The sequence below is a fragment of the Monodelphis domestica genome, chromosome 4 (assembly GCF_027887165.1).
Source record: "Monodelphis domestica isolate mMonDom1 chromosome 4, mMonDom1.pri, whole genome shotgun sequence".
NCBI lineage: Eukaryota > Metazoa > Chordata > Mammalia > Didelphimorphia > Didelphidae > Monodelphis > Monodelphis domestica.
The window spans coordinates 262,788,783-262,812,918 of record NC_077230.1 but is presented as its reverse complement, the minus strand read 5'-3'; the positions used below and the strand labels follow the sequence as shown (position 1 = coordinate 262,812,918).

The window sequence follows — 24,136 nt, the reverse complement described above, 5'->3', positions numbered from 1 at the left end:
CATTCTTAGCACATAGCAGACTACTCTACTGATAGTAGGTGTTTGATAAAGCTTGAATTGAATGATGGTAGATGGCTTTTCATTTCAGTCTACTAAACAGGTATTACTTAATCATAAAGGCTATACTTCCACATGCCCTCTTATTCTCTTCCTTTATTTAGATGCAAGATGCATAGATGCAAGCTTCTCCCTTTTAACCCAGGGTGTTCAACTATTTATTAATTTATTATTATTTTATTAATTTATTATTATAGTTTTAAACCCTTACTTTCTGTCTTAGAATCATTACTGTGTATGGGTTCCAAGGCAGAAGAGCGGTAAGGGCTAGGCAATGGGGGTTAAGTGACTTGCCCAGGGTCACACAGCTGGGAAGTGTCTGAAACCAAATTTGAACTCAGGACCTCCCATCTCTAGTCCTGGCTCCCAATCCACTAAACCACCAAGCTACTCCTATGGTGTCTAATTTTAAACTAGAGCAACATAGAAGTAAGAGAATATGAATAAAGGATGGGAACTTTCCAAGTACTTACCAGTGATCATTGCTGAGGATTTATCTCTCAAGGGAAGTTATCCCCTTTGATAACATATAATTATAGAGCTGCATTCATCTGTATTACAAGTATTAGGGTTTTGCTCTGTAGTCACTACATTAATTTATGAATTTTTGCTTAATGTAAGCTCTTAGAACTTTTAACATAGTATAATTCAGTACTTCCTTGGTAAACCTTCCATAGGAAGATTAAAAGAGTTTTTGTGATTAAGAACTATCTAGGCTTTGCAGATGCCAGTAATCTATGGGAATTGTGAAGTTAAAGGATTTATGTCTAAATGTGATTTGAATTCTCCCCTCCTCAAATCTCCATCTACTCTTTCATGATTTGCATTCCTCAAACTAAATTACACAGTAATTGTTTTTTCCCCCTCCTTAAGTAAACATAGAGAAGTTGGACATGAAACCAGTCAATTAGCTTTTTTTTTTCTGAAAACTTCCCACTTTTGGGGTGCCTACCTGAAATCCCTGTTTTTTTTTTCCTTAAGAAACAAAAAAAAACTTTAGATAAAAATGGTGAGTGAGCTTTTTTTGAATTTCTCCACAGTGGTGTCAATGACAAAAGGCAGCTGTGGAGCCCTCCCTCTATTTGGTTTAAAGGCTGATATTTGATTCTCCCTCCAAATAGCCCTAAAAGCAGTCTTCTCTTATAACTTAAACCTAAGGCACACTGCCTTTTAGGTGAACTCTACTGGGTCTGTATCTTTTCATAGGGCTTTTCTGGGAAGCCTGGTTTTCAGCATGACTTTTTGCCTCATGGCAGAGAGCTCAGGGTTTATTTTTATCTTGATGCATGAGGAGCTACTCATTTGTGTTGAACCTTTGAGATTGGTGTTTCATGAATCAATATTTAATATGGAAAAAAAAGAATCTGGCCTATGGCTGGTTTGCAAGATTTCTTTGTAGAATCATTTCCCCCTCTTCTATGGACTGACTGTTTTGAGTTGAAATAGAACTCCCTCCTTGAAGTTGGAGAGACAACAGAGGACATCTTTGATGATTACCATCCTAAACCAGGTTTGACAACTCTCAGATTAGAAGTAAGTCTGATATGCTATAGAAAATTTGAGCTCAAAAGCCTTCTTCCAACTCCCACTTGGAAATATTTGGGAAATGGTTAGAGTTGGACTATCTCCATCGAGCACAGAAGAGAAATTCCCATGATGCCAGGTCACTTAGCAGCCTTTCCAGGGGGCAGCAGGTCATTGCTGCTTCCTTCCCTGGGAAAGTGCAAAAAGTGTAGGTTATCCCACAGACCAATTCCCAAATGCCTTGTGGAACAGTATAACCCTTTTTGCAGTGGACCTAGGCCCCCAGGACTAGGCGACTGACCAATCTCTACTTAACAAATGCAATGAGCCTTTCATCCTGGGCTTGAGAAGCAAGCATTGGTGGATAAGGTGAGAACAGCCAACACACTGGGCTCACTATGGATACCCTTTTCTGCTTTCCCCTTCTCTCTCCAGTTATGTCAGTCTTCTCCATCCTTTAAAACTAGTTCAGATCTCATCTCCAATGCAGAGCTTTTTTTGACTACTCTGGTACCAAAACACTTCCAAACTCTTAAAGCACATATTGCCAACATCATGCATTTAACACTTACTATATTCCATTGTCAGTTATATTTCTGTGTGAATAAATAAAATAAACAGGATTTAAAAGCATTTAGGGTTTGCAAAGTACTTCATATGCATTATTTCATCTTATCCTCATAACAATCCTGGGAAGTAGGTGCCATGGATAAGGAAACTGAAGCCAAGAAGGTAAGACACACACCTAATAAATAAATGAGGTAGAATTTTAATTCAGCTCTTTCTGAATCCAAATCCAGCATTCTATTCTCTATACTACCTACCTGCCTATATCTACCACATATGTCTTAATTCCTCAACTGGATTATAAGCCAGGTAAAGGCAGGTGATTTATTATGTCTTACAGATCTTTCTATCCAGCAGTGCTCAGTGTAGCATCTTGCCCACAAGTAGATGCCCAATAAATAAGGTGATTTTCTCACCTGAATTCTCATGTTTCCACATTATGTTTGGTTCTTGCCCCATTCCTACCATGTTTAGCCTCCTATCCCTGAACTTTATATAGGCATATATTTTATACTTATTGTTTTTTAGTTGTGTACATCTTGTCTTCCTGACTAGAACACCATTTCCTTAGAGGTGGGATTGTGAGATAATGGAAAAAAGGAAATGGAAAAATGGAAAAATCTCTGCACTCTGCACCTGAATTGGAGTCCTATCTCTTCCATTAACCAGTAGTCTGGCCTTGGGCAAGTCACTAGAACTTTCTGTGATTAAACATAGCCATCTTCAGAATTAGTGGGTTGGAAGATTTGATTTCTAGGACTCCTTCCAAATTTTATAACCATTAGTTATCTTTGTCTTTCTGAAAACAGAGTGGGGAGTCCTTGCAGATAAAAAAGTGCATTGGAAATATTTGCTCAATTGAGCCAATCATTGCCTAATTTGAAGCAATCTAGTTCCAGTTACTGTGTGCTGTTCCTACCCTACAAAGTGTTGAAAGCAATCAAGTTGCAATGGTGGAACTCATCCATTTCAGATGAAGACCTCAATACTTTGGCTTTGCAACCAGAGGATCTGGGTTCAAATCCAACTTCCAAATGGTACTCTCATTATAATCATGGACAAGACACTTAGGCTCAGTGTCCTCTTCTCTAAATAAATGAGGGGCTTGGACTAGATGGCCTCTTTCTGCTCCACATCTATGATGACTGGGAGGTTTTTTTACTCATTAAAACCCATGGATAAAATGACTGTATAGTGCCCTTAGTAGACCAACAGGGATGTTTGGCCTGGTACAGAGGTTTCTTCCCTTGGCAGTAGGGGGCATCCTGAGTATACCTCTCTTTCTGAGTAACACAGACTTCCTGTTCAGCTCTTACTTAGAAGTTCAATGACTCCTTGTGTTCCCGACTTCTCTCTCCTTCCTCTATTCAGCCATCAGGAGACAGCCTGACGGAGGAGTTCAAAGTTGAATGGTCTACCCCATAACCTGTAGTTATCCACACCTTCCCCACCCCTGCCAAATATTTTTATTTTTCACAATGATAAACACCCATCCAAATTCATGATGAATTATTTGCACCTGGGGACCATGTTTGACTTGGAAATTTTGGTTGCCTGTTTTTAAAACTGGTCCTCACATATCCAATAATTAAAAATAGTCATTTCAAGCTGGTAGGCAGATTGACAGGCCAGGCACTTTTAAAATATAAAGGTGAAGACAAGGTGTGAATGCATGCTTTAGAAATAACAAGAAAAAGAAGGAGTAAGTGGGATAGGCATTTTATTTACATATATGCATATATATGTGTGTGTTCTTACATCCTTAGCTATATTATAAGCAATAAAGTGAGAACAAATGTAACTTGGTTCATAATTCTTTTGCAAGTTAAAAAGAACTAAAAAAATTCACATGCATTATCTGAATGCCTCATTTTCCTTTCTTCTAATATCATGTTGTGAACATTTCACTTTGGCTGAAAGGAGTATACATATGGTTTTACAGGAAGCATGTTGGATTGGGATGGAAGGCCTTGAATTCAAGTTCTGGTCTTATCATATACTACTTTTTGTTTTTTTTTACTGACCCTTGGAAAGTTGCTCAACTCTTCTAGACCTCGGTTTCCTCATCTATAAAATAAGAGGGTGGACTTTTATGAATTTTAAGTCTCTGACTGTTCTGAATCTATGATCTTATTGTATTTTAGTTTACTTATTCATCCAACATGGGTACATTTAAATGTTTTGGGCAGCTAGATAGTCAGGAAGACCTTAATTCAAATTTGTCCTCAGATACTTACTAATGGTATGACCCCAGGCAAGTCATTTGACTCCTTTTGCCTCAGTTTCCTCATTTGTAAAGTGAGCTGGCAAAGCAAAATACACAGTACTCCAGTATCTTTCCCTAGAGTCAAAACATGAAGAGTTAGAAGTTACAAAGACTCAGACACAACTAAATGACTGAACAACTGTCTTTCCTAGATTCCTTGCCACTTACTAAATGGATAGTTTCCTAATGGAAAGCCATTTGGGGGATGGTACAAAACTTGTCTTTAACTGAAGTTTAATACCCTACATCAAACTAATTATTAGGACAAAGCATGAAATATTGTTTCAGTCATGCAGTTAAAAAACAGGTAACTGTGAACACAATTGGGAAGGTACACAGCAGTTGTCATTGGCCACAAAACCAAAATGACCACCCAGTCGTTTGCTCTCTGTAGGAGGAAGAATGAATGGCTAGTTAGCTCCATTTTCCAGCTTCTGTTGATAGGCAACAAATCTGGATCAGTGTGAATAGAAACCAACTGGAATTTGCCAAATTTGCAAATATGATGAGAGAAACAAGACCAGCACATCTAGGAGCCAACCCAAATGGCCATCTTTTCAGCTGAAGCAGGAGGAGTTTTTCGAAGCTCCTCCCAGGTGTTTCTATCCTTCACTGGCTTTTAGTCCCTATTTCCAATCCAACATTCCCTGGTGTTTCACCTCATTTCCTCTCGGTTTCCGTCTCCACTTTGTCACTTAATCATTTAGCCCCCATAACCTCTCATTTTCTCTTGGTAGAAATCTGGCAACTTTATTAAATCCAGACTCTTTCACTCAGGGAAAATGCTTACAGGTAACTTCTCCTTGCAGGAAGCCCCTCCAATACTCTTGTTTAATCCTGCAGCTGACTACTGAGGCAAGGTAAATCACCTACAGCTGAGGTTCAGAAGTTTCTCTCTGATTCAAGTCCAACAACAAGGCTGTTCTTCTGAATTATCTTTTACAAGCATTTACCACAGGGGCACCTGGGAAGTGTGTTTCTCAAACTGTTGTAAGGAATCTTGAAACACCTCAAGTATTTTTCACCCTCTTTTTATGATCCTTACGCTGTTTGTTAATAGACATCGAAGTGAATTAGTTTAGAAGGTTTTATTAAAACATCCTAGCAACGTTTTTTGGTTTTGTTTTAAACTGAAGAATTCTACCACTGTGGAAAAGTTTGAGAAACACTGCTCTAGTCCAACCAACTGAATGAACTCAGCAAGGAGGAGAGGGGCTTCCTTGAAGGGCACTGGGATAGTAGTGAAAAGGTAACTTGGTACAATGTTAAAAGCACCAGGCTGGGTAGTCATCAGACTGGATTTGCCATTCCACTCCTAGTTCTACCACTCACTAACAAAATGATATGGGACAAGTCATTGGACTTCACAGGGACTACGTTTCCTCAGATTGATCTTTAACAGAGGCAACATGATCTAATGGAAGGATCTCAAAGAATCAGGATTCAAATTCCAGCCCTACTAACTACCGGGGTGACACGAGGCAAATAATTCTCCCTCTCTGGTCTCAATTTCTTCTTTTATAAAATGGATTATATGACCTTTAAGTGACTTAGGTCACATGGTAGATAGCTGGGCCTGGAGTTAGAAAGACATGAGTTCAAATTTGAGCTCAGACACTTTGAGCAAGTCACTTAACCATTGTCTGCCTTGATTTCCTCAACTGTAAAGTGGAAAAATAATAGTACCTATGTCCCAGGTAGACACAAAGTTTTTGGGTCAGCTGATGTGAGATGAGAAAGGGCTGGACTATACTTTAAGTGTCCATTTTCATTCATGGGTTTGTTAATACTTCTGAAGGATTATTTTTATTGCTAATTGTTATCTAAAAATATTTTCTGAAAATCAAATTGAATAAATAAAATAATTTTGGTAAAGCATTTTGCCCAGTGCCTTGCACATAATAGGTTCTTAATAAATACTAATTTGTTTCTTTTTTGGTCTGGGTCCATAATCTATGTCATCATCATCTTGCTCTAAAACCAATGTTTAACATAGACTCCTTTGCTCTAGTGGGGAAATGTATGACTTGTAAAATTTGATATCTTGGTATCTTAAAGCATCCTTGGAGATGTGGTTTTCATGTGCCACAATGTTCCATCTACAGAACAGAGAATTTACAAGCTACCTATTCCATCCCTATCTCTTATTTTTATTGCCCTAGAGCTGTGGTGGTGAACCTATTGCACAGGTGGAAGAGGGGGCTGCTCCCCTCCCCCCTCTCCACATGCACCTGGGGACATTTCTCTCATCACACACCCCTCTTCCCAGCAGCCCAATGGGAACTCTTCTTTCCTCCCCTGTCTGGGGTAAGGTAGGGGGCTCACATGTGATGTGAGGGTTACAATTGGGGGACTTGGTCTCTAAAAGGTTTACCATCATTGCTCTAGATTGCCATGCAGATGATATAAAATAGAATTGGCCATCACATTATTCCAAGCTTTTCTTCTTTTTTTTTTAACTTTTACCTTCCAAATTAAAATCAATATAATGTATTGGTTCCAAAGCAGAAGAGCAGTAAGTGCTAGGCAATGACCTGTCTAGGAAATGTCTGAAATCAGACTTGAACCCAAAACTCTAGGTCTAGCTCTCAATCCACTGGGCCACCTAGATGCCCCTGTACTCTGAGCTTTTCAAGGAAAGATACCATCTATACCCACAAGGGTGATGATGATAATATTAATAAAGATAATATTAAAATGTTCTGATGGATTTATGATCTCACTGATTTTACAGTTCTTTACAAAGATTCAGAAAACTGATCTATTCCCCCTCATTATGTGCTACTCTTGCTCATGCCCTCCCATAAGAATACCACAGAGGTTCTACCCAATGCAGATTATAATGGAAGTGATAAAACAATAACTTTATTAATTTGGTTCTTTAAATTTCACCAAGCACTTTGCATCCATTATCTAAAAGCAATTCTGTGATATAGGTACTGATGGTGCTTTTGTCTTTGTTTTACAGATGAAGAGGCAGAGATGAAGTGAGATAAACTGGCTTTTCTATTTGAACCCAGGAGTCCTTGTCCCACATTCTTCAGAAATAGAATGTCTACTGTCTTGGGGGCAAAGGTTTCATCTCTGGTCCAATCAGGAATATAATAATAATTTAAAAAGGAATCCCAGAAAATTCAGGACTCCATAAACAGGCTGGGTAGCAGTTATCAGTGTGTTTGTAGGAAGGGAAAGATTGTCGAGTACTTGAATGGTTTGTTCAACTCCATTCATGCACATGCAGACAGCAATCACTGTCAGAAATGTCATCTTCAGATAGAAGGGATAGTGATGTATTAATGGACAGTAAAATGCTCCATTAGTAAAATATACCCTGATTAATATTAATTTGTTCACTGGAAAATCTGCTTGATGGGAAAGATTTTTTTCCTAGTTAGCAGATTGCTGAGTATTAACTTCATGCTCAACTTTCCATGAGATCTCAAGGAATATTGAATAACTTTGCACTTAATGAAATTTTAAAATGGGTCTGTTTTCATATTTTGCATAATTCATGAAGTCAACAATATCATTAGCTTTCAATTTCAAATTGAGCATTTTAGCTAAAGACAACAGGGTGTCCCAAAAGTCTTGGTGTGGTTTTAAGGTTTAACAACACCTTCTATCATTCCTTGTTGAATGGACATTTCACTTGTAATTAATCACATTCTATGCATCTGGATAGATGTTTTTATCTTGTCTATTAGTCAATAAGATCCCTGAAGAGGGGAAATATGGCTTTGTTCATTGCCAATGTACAAAATAGATATTCATCTAGCAAATGTTAAATTAAGTTCACCCTCCTCTTCTCCAAAACCCACTTACTTAGTAGTTACCAGAGAGATAACACTGAGATACACATACATACACACACACACACACACACACACACACACACACACACACACAATTGTGTAAATTTGATGGGCTAAATTAAGAAAAAAAATCCTTAAACCAATGCATTTGTAGAACAATGTTATTCTGGGTGAATGATTTGTCCTTTTTTGTAATTATATAATTCTCAGTGCTGTAAATGTAGATTCCATTCTGGTGATGCTGCTCCTGGCTGGCTTCTGGCCAGACATTCTAGCAAAGTCTTGGGGCCAGCTGATGTGAGACTAGAAAGGGCTAGGCTTTACTTTAAAGCAACCATTTTCATTCATGGACTTGTTAAGGCTGCTGCTGGATTCTTTTTATTACTAATTATTTTCTGAAAATTGGTCCACCCTTAAAGATAGGATTTTTACTGAGAAAGCTGTAGAAATAAGGATCTTTTGTGAAGTTTAGAGTTTGAGAAAACAGCTTCTCAGCAGAAAAAGTCAACAAAGACTTTTCTTCTTACCAAATAACTCAAGAATGTCTGAACAAAACCATTTAAAATCTAAGTAGGGCCAAAATCTCCCAGATAACTTGGAAGGGAAAACCCCAAACCCAAACCCTTAAGAACATTGTCAGTGAGTGAAATATCTCTTAATAAAAGTTCGAAATGCTTAAAAATACTAAATGCAACTTCCACTAAATGTATTTTTTCCTTGTTATTCCTCCCACCCCTCACTTAGTACCCTAGGAATTAGCAGTGTATTCTTCCTTTAGTCAATCTACCTCTGGGGGAAAAAAAAAAGATAGAGGGTCTAGCTCAAATCTTCCTTCTTCTATGAAACCTTCCAGGACATCCCAGACCAAAAGATTTCTCTCTCTTTTGCATTCATAGCATATCTCTGACATTTGTTGGGCACTTAATCATGTATTGCGTGGTGGGTCTTGTCACACCATTATTGTCTGGTGTCTTCTTTAAGACATATCTGTCTGGATATGCCTTGCCTCTCCAATTAGATTATAAACTCCTTGAGGGCAGATGCCAGGTTTTATATTTCTTTGGATCCCTTAACAATGCCTTACATTGTAGCAGACAGAAGAGAAATAGTGGCTGATTTAACTTATTGCTGAAGGAGTACAAATACTTCCTTCTAATTAACAAAGAATAAAGCCCCTAAGAGGTGCTTTTAGAATATAACTGGGCCTCAGAGGCCATCTAGTTCAACCCATACCTGAAAGGGAATTCCCCTCTGTATCAGACTCATCAAGGTAGCATCTAATCTTGGCCTGAAGACCTCCGTGAAGGGGAACCCACAGCCTCTCAAGAGATTAGGAAACTAAGGTTTAGAATCCAGGTTTTACTAAGGTAAGTAACTAAAGTAATTATGAATGGTGATTGACTCACTATCTCTGGGACTTCCCAGACCAAATCATCCTTTCCTGGTCTCCAGTGACCTACATAGTGTTTCTCTCCCTATTAGAAGGTAAACTTTCTAAAGAGAGGGACTATGTCACTTTTGCTCTTTTTTTTTTTAAACCCTTACCTTCCCTCTTAGAATTAGTACTGGTAAGGGCTAGGCAATGGGGGTTAAGTGACTTTTCCTAGCTGTGTGACCCTGGAAAAGACCCTGGACAAGTTTAGAAAGTTGTAAACTTTCTAAAGAGAGGGACTATCTCACTTTTGCTCTTTTTTTTTTTAAACCCTTACCTTCCCTCTTAAAATCAGAACTGATAAAGGGCTAGGCAATGGGGGTTAAGTGACTTTTCCAGGGTCACACAGCTAGCAAGTGTCTGAGGATTTGAACCTAGGACCTCCCATCTCTAGACCTGGCTCTCTATCCACTGAGCACCTAGCACTTTTGTTCTTATACCCTTTTTGCTTAGTACAGTGCTTAGAACATAGGAAGTGCTTCATAATGCTTTTCATCCATTCATTCTCCTGTCTGAATGTCTTAAACGGAGTCTATTAATGATTTTGTCAACAGAAGCATAAAGAGACTCCTGTCACACACTGGGAAAAAAGGTTCATGTTAAAATTCTGCCCCTGCTACTTATGACCTATGTGATCTTGCTGTCTTCTTCAGGAAGCCTTTCCCAGTTCCATCCAGTTGCTAGTGCCTTTTCCCCTAAAACTACATCTATTCTCTCTCCCTCTCCCTCTCGGTCTTTCTCCTCTTTCTCTGTCTCTCTCCTTCTTTTTTTCTCTCTCTCTCCCTCCCCCTCCCTCTTGCTCTTTCGCCTCTTTCTCTGTCTCTCATTCTCTCCCTCTTTCTTTCTCTTTCTCTCTCTGTCTCTCAGAGAGAGAATACTAGACTGTGAACCATTGGGTCTGACTTAGGGAACCTTGGGTAGATCCTCTTTGGCTCTTGGTTTCCTCATCTGTATAACGAAGAGGTTGAACTAAAGTCAAATTCCTTTCCAATTGCAATTTATGATCCTTTGGGGCTTCGTTTTATAGAGATTCGCACATTGGAGTCTAATTTAAGAAGAGGCAATAGATTAGTCTTGAGAATGAGCATTGGGCTTGTTCTCTCATCTCTTTTTTTCTACCTTCTCCACAACACCCTGACAGCATCCTTATAAGCTAGGACTGGAGCTTGCCTTATTATTCACCTCTTCACACAAAGGGAAACAGACCCAGGGAGAGGTTAAGTGACCTGTCAAAAGTTATATGGGACTCTATCTTCAATCTCTCGATTTCTAAAAAGCCTGTTTCCTTCTTTCATTGTACCACCGACCCTTCAGAGTACCCCGGTCCCCTGATTGCATTCACATATGTCACTGAGGTAGCCATCAGGGAATGCTCTGATATTAAGTTTAATGTGCTGTGATATCTGTAGAATAGATTTGACACTTTTCCGGCTTATTACAGCCATGATTAGCTACCAGGTAATGAGCTTTGCAAAAGATCATACTCCTCACTTCTGCATTTCCTGGACTATTTAATGTTCTCACAGCCACAGGGGATCACTACATGTCCTACGTTGCATTTTCATGTTTAGTGAACGAGAAAGAAAAATGAAAGATCTATCTAGTGTCACTTTCAACTTGATCTTAGACTAAGCAAGAGTAAATTTCACATTGAATGAATGAATAGGTTGGTGGGGGGAGAAGGAGGAAGGAGTTGGATTTTTAGTTCTTTGATAAAATAAAAACAAACTCCGAATTTAAACAATGAAAGGAACTCCCTATCTGGAAAATAAAATGCAGATGTAAGAGTTCATGCATTCTTTCAACATATATTTATTAATCCTCTACTTGGGTCCCACTTCAATCTGGTAGGTAGATACACATCTAGTGGACAAAAGATTAAAATGTCTGTGTTATCAAGGAGTTGACTGACACTCTAGTTGTGGGACTCAGTGTTTATTGAAAGCCTATTATGTATCTACTATATATTATTTTCCTTCAGTAAATTATAACAAGGACTTGTATCTTTGTATTTGGCACACCCAGAACAGAATATGGCAAAGCGGGTGTGTAAAAAATATTGGTTGAGTGAACTGAATGAAGAGTTATGTTCATGAAGCAGCTAGAGGTGGCACAAGATAATATATGATGACCTGAAGGGTTATGTATTCCAGATTATAGATATTCTAGAAATATATGTACATATTACATAATAGAAATCTGAAGATTAGAAATATAATAATAATAGTAATAGTAGAATTACTTACATCTACATAATTTTTTAAGGTTTGCAAATTTTATGTGAACATATTTAAATATATTATATGGTCAAGGAAGACTTCATACAGGAGACTGACCTTAAGCTGAACCTTTTGTATTTGTTAGTCAAGTTCAGTAAAGTAAAAAAAAAACATTTATTAAATGCCTACTATGTGCCAGATATAATATATGCCAGATCTGTTGGATTTGAATTGATGAAAGGGAGTGAGAAAGGCATTCCTAGAAGGAGAACGATGTGAGTAAAGGTTGAAAGGAAAGTTCACTTGGTTATATCCTGTAATCTATATATTGGGTCAACTCATTTTGTCTCCTACTTACTTAAGAAGTAAAACCTGAAAATGTTTAGGAATTATGATTAGAAATGAACTTCATAATTATATCACTTGGCCCCATGGATTATTTTGTTAAGAAAAATTCCCAAACCCTAGTAACTCTCCAGTGGGGCAAGAAATTTATTAACCCTTTGGTTCTTGGGCACTCAATACCTCAATTTTTTATTTTATTGCCATTCATCAACAAGATGGGTTTGCATTAAATTCTTTGCTACCTTTTAAGTCATAGTCTTCATTGCAAATTTCTAAAAAGAAAGGATTGTTTTCACTATTTATACTACTCCAATATCCAAGAGATGAGGTGGAAATAAAATTTAATTACACATATGTAATGCCTTAAGGTTTGCAGAGTGCTTTATAGGGTATTTAATTTGATCCTTACAACAACCCTGTGAGATATATGCTCTTATTATCCCCATTTTACAATAAATCTGAAATTGAAGGAAGTCAAGTGACTTGCATAAGATTATACAGCTAATAAGTGTCTTTGGGACAGGATTTGAACTCAGGTCTTCTTGACTCCACCACTATTCTTGACTGTCTGTAGTTATGGATTATCAAAGTCCTAGAAAATTTTCTCTATATACTAATCCGGTACCTGTGAACGCATTATCCCAGCCATCTGCTAGTTTGGGTCTTGATGTTCAAGAGAGACAATAAATAGAAGCAGAAGAAAGGGAAAGGAAGGGGGAGGGGGGAGAAAGTCTAACTAAGAAAATGGGATAGAGGAAGGAGTAACCAGAGCTTCCAGAATAGAACTAAAGGGTCACTTTCCATCATTCCTTTCACTTCAAGCAAGTTCAATAAGCTAGCCTAGATTTTTCATCTTCTGGGAAAGTTTTAGTTTTGGATGAAGACCAACATAAAGAACATAATTCCTCAAGGATCACTTTTCACAAAATTATGCATATAAAATAGAGAAGCCCATAAGGTTACCTTAAGCATGATTCTCTGACCCAACTCCATTACGGATTACAGTCTTAACAACTAAAATGGCATTTTAAATGGAAAAAGCTTTTAAATTTCAGATCAACAACTGTCAGGGATATCTATGTCCCCTTCCCAAAGGAATGCACAAACTCTAAAGTACTAGATGCTTTACTTTTTATTTGGAGATTTATTTTGAGCTTTCTCTATGCTCTACTGGAATTTTTGCATCAAAATGTACATTTCCTTTACTTGATCTCTATGGAATCCTGATTCACATTCAAGTTAAGACACCAAAACAAAGGACATAACAACAACAACAATAGAATCCTGATATCTATCTTTTTCTGAATGGGCATAGGAGAAAGCTTTTCTGATTTAGGGGTATAAAGCACTGAGTTTAGGCTCAGAAGAACTTAGTTCAGATCTTAGTTCTGACACTTGCTAATTGGCAAGTTCCTTAAGCCCCTGAGCCTCAGTTTGTACATGTACAAAATATGGACAACTTGTGCTACCTACCCCGTGGGGTTATTCTGAAATAGATGAGAATCTGTAGACTATAAAGCAGAGTCTTACTTTCTGTTTGTGTGAGAAGCATATTTTTTATGTGTGAAGGAAGTCTACTTTCTGTTCCTCATGCATTCAGAATAATGTTTATAAATACAGAAAATAAAATACATAGGATGAAAAAGGAAAGTAATTATGTTGAAATGTAGTTCTCTCTCTCTCTCTCTCTCTCTCTCTCTCTCTCTCTCTCTCTCTCTCTCTCTCTCTGTCTTATCTTGCTCTCTCTACATACATATTTCAACACCCCACCCCCAGCTAAATTTAAGAATACTTTTGAGGACCAAGTTGTGACAACTGATATATTCTTTTTTTTTTAATACATAAAGAAAAGATAGAAATAGCAGGATGTATTTTTTATTTCAAAATGGTACTTGCAATATCTGCTTATAAATAATTGAATTTAAAGTGCATTTGCATAGAGAATGAATTGTATAGTAAACATTTTAAGTGTCAGTTGACTTGCCTAGACCTTCTAGTGTTAATATCCTCTATTGTAAAAGTAAATCTGAAATGAGCTATTCTTATCATTTTAAAAACTGTAATACTTTAAAAATGAATCATTTTTTGATTTTGATTTGATATGTTCTCTCCACCAATGGAGATCATAGGCTACTATAAATGAGTAGAGAAGAGTTGCTATGGTAGAACAATTTGGCAACCTATGGCCTCTTCTAATTTGACTGGGAGGGTCCTCAGCCAACCCCCAGGCCAACACTGGGTCTTAAATTGAAGCATTTACAGACCCATCATATGTAGTTTACACATTACCAAGATAACTTTTGGGAATCTTGGGTCACCCCTCTCCTATTCCCCTATCCCCAAACCATAACAGGGCATCAGAGGAGGACTTAATGAGCTGTTAAATAACAGAAAGAAAGAAAAAAAATCATATTAACAGTACAATCCATGAAACTAGAAGGCTTCAATTTTTTTTAAGAACTTCATAATACTTCATAGAACATATAAATCTTTTGCACTTAAGTGGAACAAAAGAACCATAAGACAGTCCTGAAGAATGAATCTTCAATACTCTGAAATTCTCATAAACAGCCCTTTCTTGGGAAATCTATTTTTTTTTAAAGAGTCAGTTTTGCTTGAGTCAGAACAATTTTGCCAGACTAACAGCACCCTCTGGGCTTTGAAAAACTGGCATTCACAATAACTAATCAAATCCAAGTCCATTGTCCTTTAAGAACCTCTTGGAGGACTTGGAATACCTCAAGAAACAGTAAATGATTTCTCATCTCTTCCCTTATCATGCTTCAGGGGACCTGGGTTCTAGTCCTGACTTGGCCAAATCCAAGTCGTATGACATTAAAAAATTAAATTATTTGAGTTTCTATTTCTTTTACACATAAAGGGTGAGAGTTATACTATATGGTCTCTGAGGACCTTCCCGCTCTATAATTCTATGATTCAACATGGCCTGAGGTAATTCAATGGCATGGTTGGGGAGGGGGGAAGGGGAGACACATTCCTCGAAAATTTTTTAAAGAAATCTGGTCTCAAGATTTCAGTCTACTGAAAAGTTTTTCTAATTATTCCAGGCATTTAGCTAGCCATTGGTACTCCATGCTACTGTCCTATAGACTTGCCAGAAATAGGAAGATTAGAATTGTGTTAAGAATATAAACAGCAATAAAACCTTCTGTAGACAAGGCAGCACATCTGTCCTGTACTTCCCCAGAACAGCTGTATTAAATTCTTTCTGCAATAACGAGGATTACATATTTCTGTTCTATTCTTCATGGATCCTTCAAAGGAAGGTTCCCTACCCTCACAAATTAGATGCAGATCTATCAACAAAAGGTGGGGTTTCATCACACCAAAAGTGTACTTATTATTGTCTATAACCAGAAAGCTTACTTATTCTTGTAGGAATTCATCCCAGTACTGCCTGAGACAAAACCTGGGAGTGACTTGCCAATTCTGATTCTATAACTAGTCTTGCATTTGTCCCCTTCTCTCCATTCATTGGGCCACAACCTTAGATACAGGATCTCATCATGCCCACTTGGACTACTGCAAAAAACCTCCCAACTGGTCTCCTTGCTACCATTTTCTCCCAATCCAATCCATCTTCCTCAAAGCTACCAAACTGACATTCCTCAACTTCTGACCACGTCCCTCTCCTGCTTATGAAGTCCCCCTTTCAATACATTGATTTAGGACAATTCTGAAGAACTTATGACAAAGAATGCTATCCATCTTCATAGACAGAACTGTTGGAGTTGGAATGCAGATCAAAGCATATGGTTTTTCTCTTAAGTTTATAATTGTGGTTTTGTTTCAAGGTTTTGGTTTTACAACAGTGATTTACAACAACATGGAAGTATGTTTTGCATGATAATACATGTATAACCCAGATCAAATTGCTTATCAAACTGCTTCTCTCCAGTAAAGGAGAGAGAAAAGAGGGAGAGAGACAATTTGTATCTTACAACTTCAAAAAATATATGGGGAAAATTGTTATTGCTTGTAATTGGAAAAATAGACTATCTTTGAAAAAAAGGAGCTTATTTTCTAGTATCAGTACAAACTCCTTCACCTGGCATTTAAACCTCTTCCAAGTCTGGCTCCAATTTACTTTTCTAGATTAATTTGACTTTATTCCTTAACTTCAGATACCTGATGTTCTAGTCTAACAGGTCTACTTTCTGTTCCTCATGCATGACATTCCATCTCCTCTCCCCATATCTTTGTACAAACTGTCCCCTATGCTTGGAATGTTCTATGTTCCTCTTTACCTTGACCTCTAGGAATTCCTCTTCAAAGCTCAGCTCAGGAGCCCCTTCCTAATCACTCCCAGTTGTTAGAAATCCCCCCTTACTGAGCTGAATTTTATTTTGTTTTCATCTATTTGTGGGATTTCCCTCCTTTAGAATATAAGCTATATATAAATGTATATACATATATAAAATAAGAATATAACCAGAGGACTATTTCCTTTTTTATTGTTTGTTTTTACATTCCCCAATACTTGGTGCAGTATCCAGTATATAGTCAGTGCTTAATATATATTTGTTGTATTGTACTGAATGTACAATGTACTTGAGCTACTTATGACTTTATTTATCTATGTCTTACTTCCAGGAAACTAAGACAGGTGGATCTTTTGAGTTTGGGGGTTCTGAGCTGTAAGAGTGCTGCAGATCGGGTGTCCACATTCAGTTTGGTATTATTGTGAACCCCTAGGGAGCAGGTAGCCCACAAGGTTGCCTAAGGAGGGATAGAGTAGGTTGAAGCAATTGCACCCATCAGATTAGGACTTGAGCCAGGAGTAGCTCTTATACCCCTAGGCTGGGTGAAGTAGAGATACCCAGTCTTAATAAACAAACACATGAATAAATAATTTTTAAAAATAAGTAGCTAAATAAATGAAGAAACAAAAAAGTGTAGCAGAGTGAATATGTTCTTCTTTCTTCTACATCACGAGAGTGTAAAGGTTTCCAGATTTTCTGAAAGACTTTACAAGCATCACATAAAGTCCTCTAAACAGTACACTAAAAGCATTGGACCTTAATGTTAGTAAGAATGGTTTAAAGAACCTGTTATCTTTAAAAATTTTTAAAGGTAGATCCTTTCTGATTGAGAAATAATGGTGCCTTGCCACATCAGAGTCTGAGCCACAATATATTGGATCCTGGTCTCCATAGACACCTTTGAAGAAGGAACACACAATTCCTCACAGGATTTACAAAGCATAATGACTGCTCATTCACTTTAACTCATCTTTTAAAACAGAAGAGAGTGCATGCATGTCAAGCTGTGCTACTTCAGAGTTTGAGCAAAATATAAAGACATCCAGCCCTGCAAATGACACCCAGCAACGGTTTACCATCGTCTGTAGGAAATGCTTCAGATGGCATTGTACATAGCAAGTACTATGCATTTACCACATTTCAGAAGATGCGTCAGATGTCATTGTTTTCGCTAGGTGACCTTTCTTTGCAGGGAAAGATGCTTGTGAATAGTCTTTCATCTCAGCTAGATCATTCTCCAAATTCCCAATAAGCCATGCTATCCGCCTCTTCTGTTCCCTCTTAACTTGTTGCTAATATTTATAACCTTGGCCGAGTCACCTCATTTCTTTAGACCTTTTCTGTAAAATGAGGGGGTTGGACTCAGAAATAACAATAGCCCACAATAGACTGGCTGATCTCTAAAGTCCTTTTCATTTCTAACATTTGATGAATCAATGCTTTTGCAGACCAGGCTTCATTCCAGCATAGATTATAAAATAAAAAAAAAATTAAACTAGGTTTAATGTCTTTGCACCAACCCTTTCTGAGGAAGGGTTCTCAAGGTCAAATTAAGTATAGTCAAACGGAGTTTGCTCCCCAAAGTGCTTTGTTTCTAAGGCATTTTATCCTCTCTGTCAATCCATACCTTACTCCTGCTCAATCTCTACCTGAGCTATTAAAAAAAAATGGGCCTTGAGACACACTTTAAGTCTTGTCCCTTCAGTGATTCATTTTTATCCTGCAGTGCCTAAAGCTATGCCTTACACATAGCAGAAACTCAGTAAATAAATATTTGGGGGCTTGATTTATTTTCTGATAACACCAGACTACAGTACTCTCCTATTATTCCCTTACTTCCTATTTCCATATGTACCATTTTATTTATTCATGTGTATATAAAAATATATACATACATGTATATATGTGTACATTTATATCTCTATCTTTTTTTAAACCCTTACTTTCCGTCTTGGAATCAATACTGTGTATTGGTTCCAAGGCTGAAGAGTGGTAAGGGCTAGGCAATGGGGGTTAAGTGACTTGTCCAGGGTCACAGAGCTGGGAAGTGTCTGAGGTCAGATTTGAACCCAGGATCTCCCATCTCTAGGCCTGGCTCTCAGTCCACTGAGCTACCCAGCGGCCCCCTCTATAGCTTTTTTTTTTTTTAGGGGAAATGGAGTTAGAAAACTCCTTTCCCCAACTAGATCATGTTCCTTTTGAGCAGTCTGTCACATTGTTACCTAGAATGTCATGATACTAGTACACAGATGCTCAACAAAGACCACTTGATTGTTGATTAAATGATAATAATGCTGTTACCCTTTGAAAAGCTATGTAGTTTTGTAATTATGTCTGACCAAAAATCTATTAAAATGTTCATCCTTTGACTCAGAAATTCTGCTGCTAAGTCTATACTCCAAGAGATCACTTAAAAACTCTTACTTTTGATTTTAAAAACAATACTAAATATTGGTTCCAAGGCAGAAGAGATGTAAAGGCTAGACAACTGAGATTAAGTGACTTGCCAGGGTCACACAGCTGAGGCCAAATTGGAACCCAGGATCTCCAGTCTCCAGGCCTGAATCTCTATCCACTGAACCAATATTCTTTTAGTGGGGACAAAGAAGTGGAAACTAAGGGGATGCCTATCAATTGCAGAATGACCAAACATGTTATAGAATATGAATGTGATAGAATACTATTGTGCTGTAAGAAATGATGAAGGGAATGGTTTCAGAAAAACCTGAGAAGACTTGTAGAAATTACTGCAAGGTTAAGTGAGAAATAGGAGGTGAATAATTTATATAATAACAATAATATTGTAAAGGTAATCAAATCTGAGTCATAGCAATTCTCATCAATGCAGTGAATACATACAATTTCAAATGATTCATAATGAGACATGCTATCCATCTTCAGCTAGAGAGCTTATGGATTCACAGTGTAGATTTCAGATTCTTTTTTCTTCTTCTTTGAGACATAACTAATTTTTTTTTTACCTGACTATACATATTTGTAAGAGATCTTGTTTTTCGTGTCTTCTCAATGGGTGGGGAAAGGGGAAAAGGGAGGTAGAGAATATGGAACTGAAAATAAAATAAAATGGAATTTTAAAAAGAAAGGCTATGTAGCTTATAAAGTAACTTTTAGACTACCTGAAATGTAAATATGTGCTATTTTTATGGATTTTTCATCTCACTGAAGAGGACCTTCCCTCCCATGGAGCAGCTCTCAAGCTATCCATATCCTCTCATCCTAAACAAGTCTTGTCCATGTACAGTCATAAATCCTTCATAAGGGGTCCACTCAACAGGTGGATCCCTTCCTCCAGTTCATCTAATATCATCTGGAAGCCACTGGAGGTATGGTAGGCTGTCCATTGGTTATCCCTTGCTCAAGCCATATAAATAGCTCACCTACTCTACTGCTTATACTTCCCTCTGATGATGTCTCATCCTACAATTATTGCTTGGTGGCAATAACGTGGCAAGCAATTCAAGGCTGCTTTGCAACTCTCTATTGATCTCTGAATGACTCTGAGCTTTAATTCTTAGGAGTCTATGATGTTTCAAAACTTTCAGCCAAATAACATCACTGAAAGAACATCATTAAAACGAGTCTCTGTGTACAAAGCCCAAGAAATAGATAGTGTAGAGGAAATTTGTTTTATTCATACACTCACCTAGGAGCCCAATGTACATGTTACCTCAGAGAATATATTTGCCCTGTCCAACCAAAATGAAAAACCCACCACCAAATAATTACAGCAATGATTTACTTTACATTGGCTTTCAGAAAGGAGCTCATAAGCCTTTTGCCTTTTAATATAAAAACCATACACCATTAATTGAGATTTTGACAATTCATTCCTTCATTTGGTAAGCAATAATTGAGTGACTGCTGTGTGCACAGAACAGATGCAAAGAGACGTGATAGCTGATTAAATGCCTGGTTGTATTTTAATGCCCATATTCCCACATTTCCCTTTGTCATTGTTCACAAAGCATTGGCAAGGGGAAATAACTACTAAAGCTTGTTTCTATAAACATTTTATTTGGGTGCATCCTAACAGCCCAAACATCTGTTTCAGTGATAAACATTAGTTGAGTTGTCTCTTCTGCATGGATCAAAGTTAGATAATTGCTCAATGTTCTGTTTCCCTCCATCTGCGTAGACATAGACCAATTGTTCTTTCTGATACCAAATTAGTCCCTAAGTGGTTAAGCAGTCAAAGGAGCTCTTGCAAACTCTACACCAGCTGGCATATTAATGAGAATTAGACCTTCTAAAATAACCAGCTAAACAATTAAACAACAAGCTATGCTATGCATTTTATTATTATACTTCAACATTTCAGGGCTCTGTGATTCCATTTGTGAGGCCTTCTTCCAACTATAGAATCACCACACCTTTCTCATGTAGTTATTAGTCTTTGACCATTACTATGGATGAAAAATTCATTCTTCTCAGTAGTATGCTAATAAATCTTTAATGACTGCCTCCCTTATCCCACACACCCCCAAAACCCCACTGTTTCTATGCCAAAGTTTTAGTTTTAATCTGCATTATTAGTATTTTCACTTTTACTTTCTTAAGCATAGGCAATCAACAAAATGATAAATTGTGCCCTTATGTATAGTATTTACTGATTTCTGAGGTCTAAATGCCCACAACGAAAATTTCACAACCGGCTCTGGAGAGCCAATAACCCTGATTCCCCTATGTTCAGGTTGGTAGTGATTTCTTTAGAATTTAGCTTTCCTGGTCCCTGAATAACAGAGTGGAATTGATTATATATGAAGTCATTCCGATTTGTTATAATAATGTTTTATTGTATAAGAGAAATAATATAAGTCGGTCACATGCATTAATAATATGTGGATTAGTTCCACATTTCATGCTAGAGCACCTCTCTCCTATAAACTCAGTTCAAGACTTATATAAGTAGGAATAGCAGTACCAAGTTCATTAGACCAAAAGATGAATTCCTTTTCCATGTAGGATTCCGGGGATGGTGGTATGCTCATATTTTAACTCAAATAAGACATTATTTACTTTTTCTAAAGGAGATTCTCCATTCTGCCCAGCCCCATCCTGAAACTAGGTAGCCTTGTGAACAATATGGGAACCAAATAAAGAAAACCAACTTCAAAGGACATCCCTACAGTGTCCTGTGAGCCTGATCAAAATGTTCCTACTTTTCTATCACTGTTGGTCTATCATTTTCTGGAGTTAGTCTGAGACATGAAATCTGAATCCTAGGTCTGTGAACCTTTTAAAAAAATGTAATAACTCTATTTCAATATGATGGTTTCCTGTAACATCTTATGTATTTTGTTTTATGCATTCAAAGAAATTATTCTGACAAGGGGTCCATAGGCTTCCATAGGGTTCAGAGGCTGTCAAAGGGGACTATCATACAGTAAAAAGATTAAGAACTCTCACCATAACAACAGAGAGATTACAATCAATAAGCATTTACTGAGCACCTACTATATGCCAGGCACTGTGCTAAGTGCTGGAGATATAAAGAAAAGCAAAAACAGTTTTGGCTCTGAAGGAGCTCATGGTCTACTTTGGTTGGAGAAGCTTTAAATCAAAGAACTGAGGTTTTCCTTTTGTTTTATCCTCTTTGGTTTGCCTTATAGTTTACAAAGTACTTTCACTTACTTTACTTCACTCAGAGCTCAAAAGAATCCCTTGAAGAAGGCAAGGTAGTTACCATTATCCCCCTTTCTATAGATGAAGAAACCAAGACTCACCAAGGCTAAAAATGATGAAGGTCGTGAAGATATTAAGCATCAAAGTTGGGACAAGATCCAAGTCCACTGTGACTTCTAGTTCTATCACAATTTCTACAGTTCTTCAATTACCCATATTATATTCTTTCATACTTGAAATAAAACTTCATTTATGAATATGACACATTGATATGTAAATGTAGCTTTAGGGAATGCTAATTTTCTAACATGGTTGGATAATTCAGGGACAAAATGTATTGAAATCAACAGAGCTGAATGCAAGGAAATGTTCCCCAATGTGGGTATGTCTGGGTGGTAGGGCAACAGACAATGAAAAGATCTATTGAAAAAAAGAAGGAAAAAGGTTTTTTTCTTTTAAAATCTCATTGATAGTATTTGTCTTTTTAATCAACTTCAGGAGGACATTCTCCAGGTCTCCCTGAAGAACTCAGTATTGACTGTGAAGCATAGGAGATGCTGGCATAAGACTGTCCAGCATTACTTGTCCCGTATCAAAGAAGGCACTGTGCTCTGTGAGCAAAGTAAGATCATGGTAGCTCAAAAGAAATATAAGATGTGTAAATCTAGACACATCCTCATTCCAAATTTCATATGGGCTTTTTGTACCAGACCTATATAGGGCAGAGCTTTTGTATTGGTCTGATCAGCCACAGTCAAACACACTCTACCTTCACCCCAACATTGTGATGTCATCTTGTTCCTCTTCAAGTATGAAGGATGGACAACAAACAAACAACATCATCTTCATTTCCAAATATATCCCTTCTCTTGTCCTACCCAGAGTCATCCTTGTAATTAAGGATTTTTAAAAGATGAAAAAAAGCAGTCCTTCAAAACTGACCCATGCACCAACTAAATTTGACAGTGCATGCAATATTCCACACATACATTTCTCTGAATCTGCAAAATAAGAGAGATACAGTCTCTCCAGTCTTCTCTGGGCCAACTTTGATCATTATAAATATATAGTGTGACTATTGTTGCTATTTGTTGTTGTTGGTTTGTTGTGTAGGAGAGATGTTTAAAAGGCTGGTAGATGTTATTATGATCTAGAGAGTGAGGAGAGAAGTTTCTTAGGAGGGTTTACTTGGTAGGGAAGGTTAGGAAAAGGAGCTTGTTGAAGGGCACCAAAGAAATTATTTGGAGTTTTGTGATTGTGAAGGCTACATTTCAACCTGAAACTAGCATTGCTACCTGAAGTCCAAGAAGAAAGCACCTGGCAGGTACAAGCAACAGAGTGAACAGGAACAATTTCAGCAGCCCAAAGATGAATCAGGTAGTATGAAAAACTGAGAGAGATGTGAGCATTAAATCACATCCAGTGGAATCTATGAGCAAGTAGAGAACAGCATATGCTTCTAAGTTCCTCAAGATGCAAGAGATTAAGAATTCAGAAAAGGACCTGTAAAGTACTATTAAAAATGTAAGCTACTATCATTATAATTTACTGAAGAAAAAGAACATGGATAGGGGCAAAAAGGGCCAATTAATAGGTCTCAGGTTTCAAATTCTCTTTAATCGATTGAATAGTGGCAGTGGTAGAAGGATCTTTGGCACAGGGAGTGAATGCATCCTCTGAAGTTCCATCAGTGTTTCAAGTGAGGCCTCCCCTTCAGGTAAGCTGCACTATGTGTAGTGCCCTTAAGTCTGGAAAAGCTGCTTTTCCAATTAGTAGTATACCAGAGAAAGATTGCTTTTACTTCCTATTGAATTGATTGGTACAGAATCCCTGTGTAAGGTTTGGAGGTTTAGGTGGTCCAGAAAGCCATGAAGAATATGTGATCAATTATGCTTTCAATGGTATAACTGAAATATCTGAGAATCAAAAGGCCCTAGGTTCTAGTCCAAGCTCTACCATTAAATAGCTGTGTAAGCTTGGAAAAAAAT

At 37.5% G+C, this 24,136-nt stretch overlaps 1 protein-coding gene and 1 long non-coding RNA gene across 2 annotated transcripts in view; both read right to left on the bottom strand.

Moving 5' to 3' along the window:
* MAML2 (mastermind like transcriptional coactivator 2) overlaps positions 1-24,136 on the bottom strand; it is a 434,525-nt gene that overhangs the window by 292,229 nt on the left and 118,160 nt on the right. The window lies entirely within an intron of this gene.
* The window catches only part of LOC103101718 (uncharacterized), a 134,342-nt gene continuing 116,133 nt past the window's right edge, over positions 5,928-24,136 (bottom strand). Inside the window, exon 2 of the long non-coding RNA XR_467975.2 lies at positions 5,928-24,136. This exon is cut by the window's right edge and continues 22,296 nt beyond it. This is a non-coding gene — a long non-coding RNA (uncharacterized LOC103101718).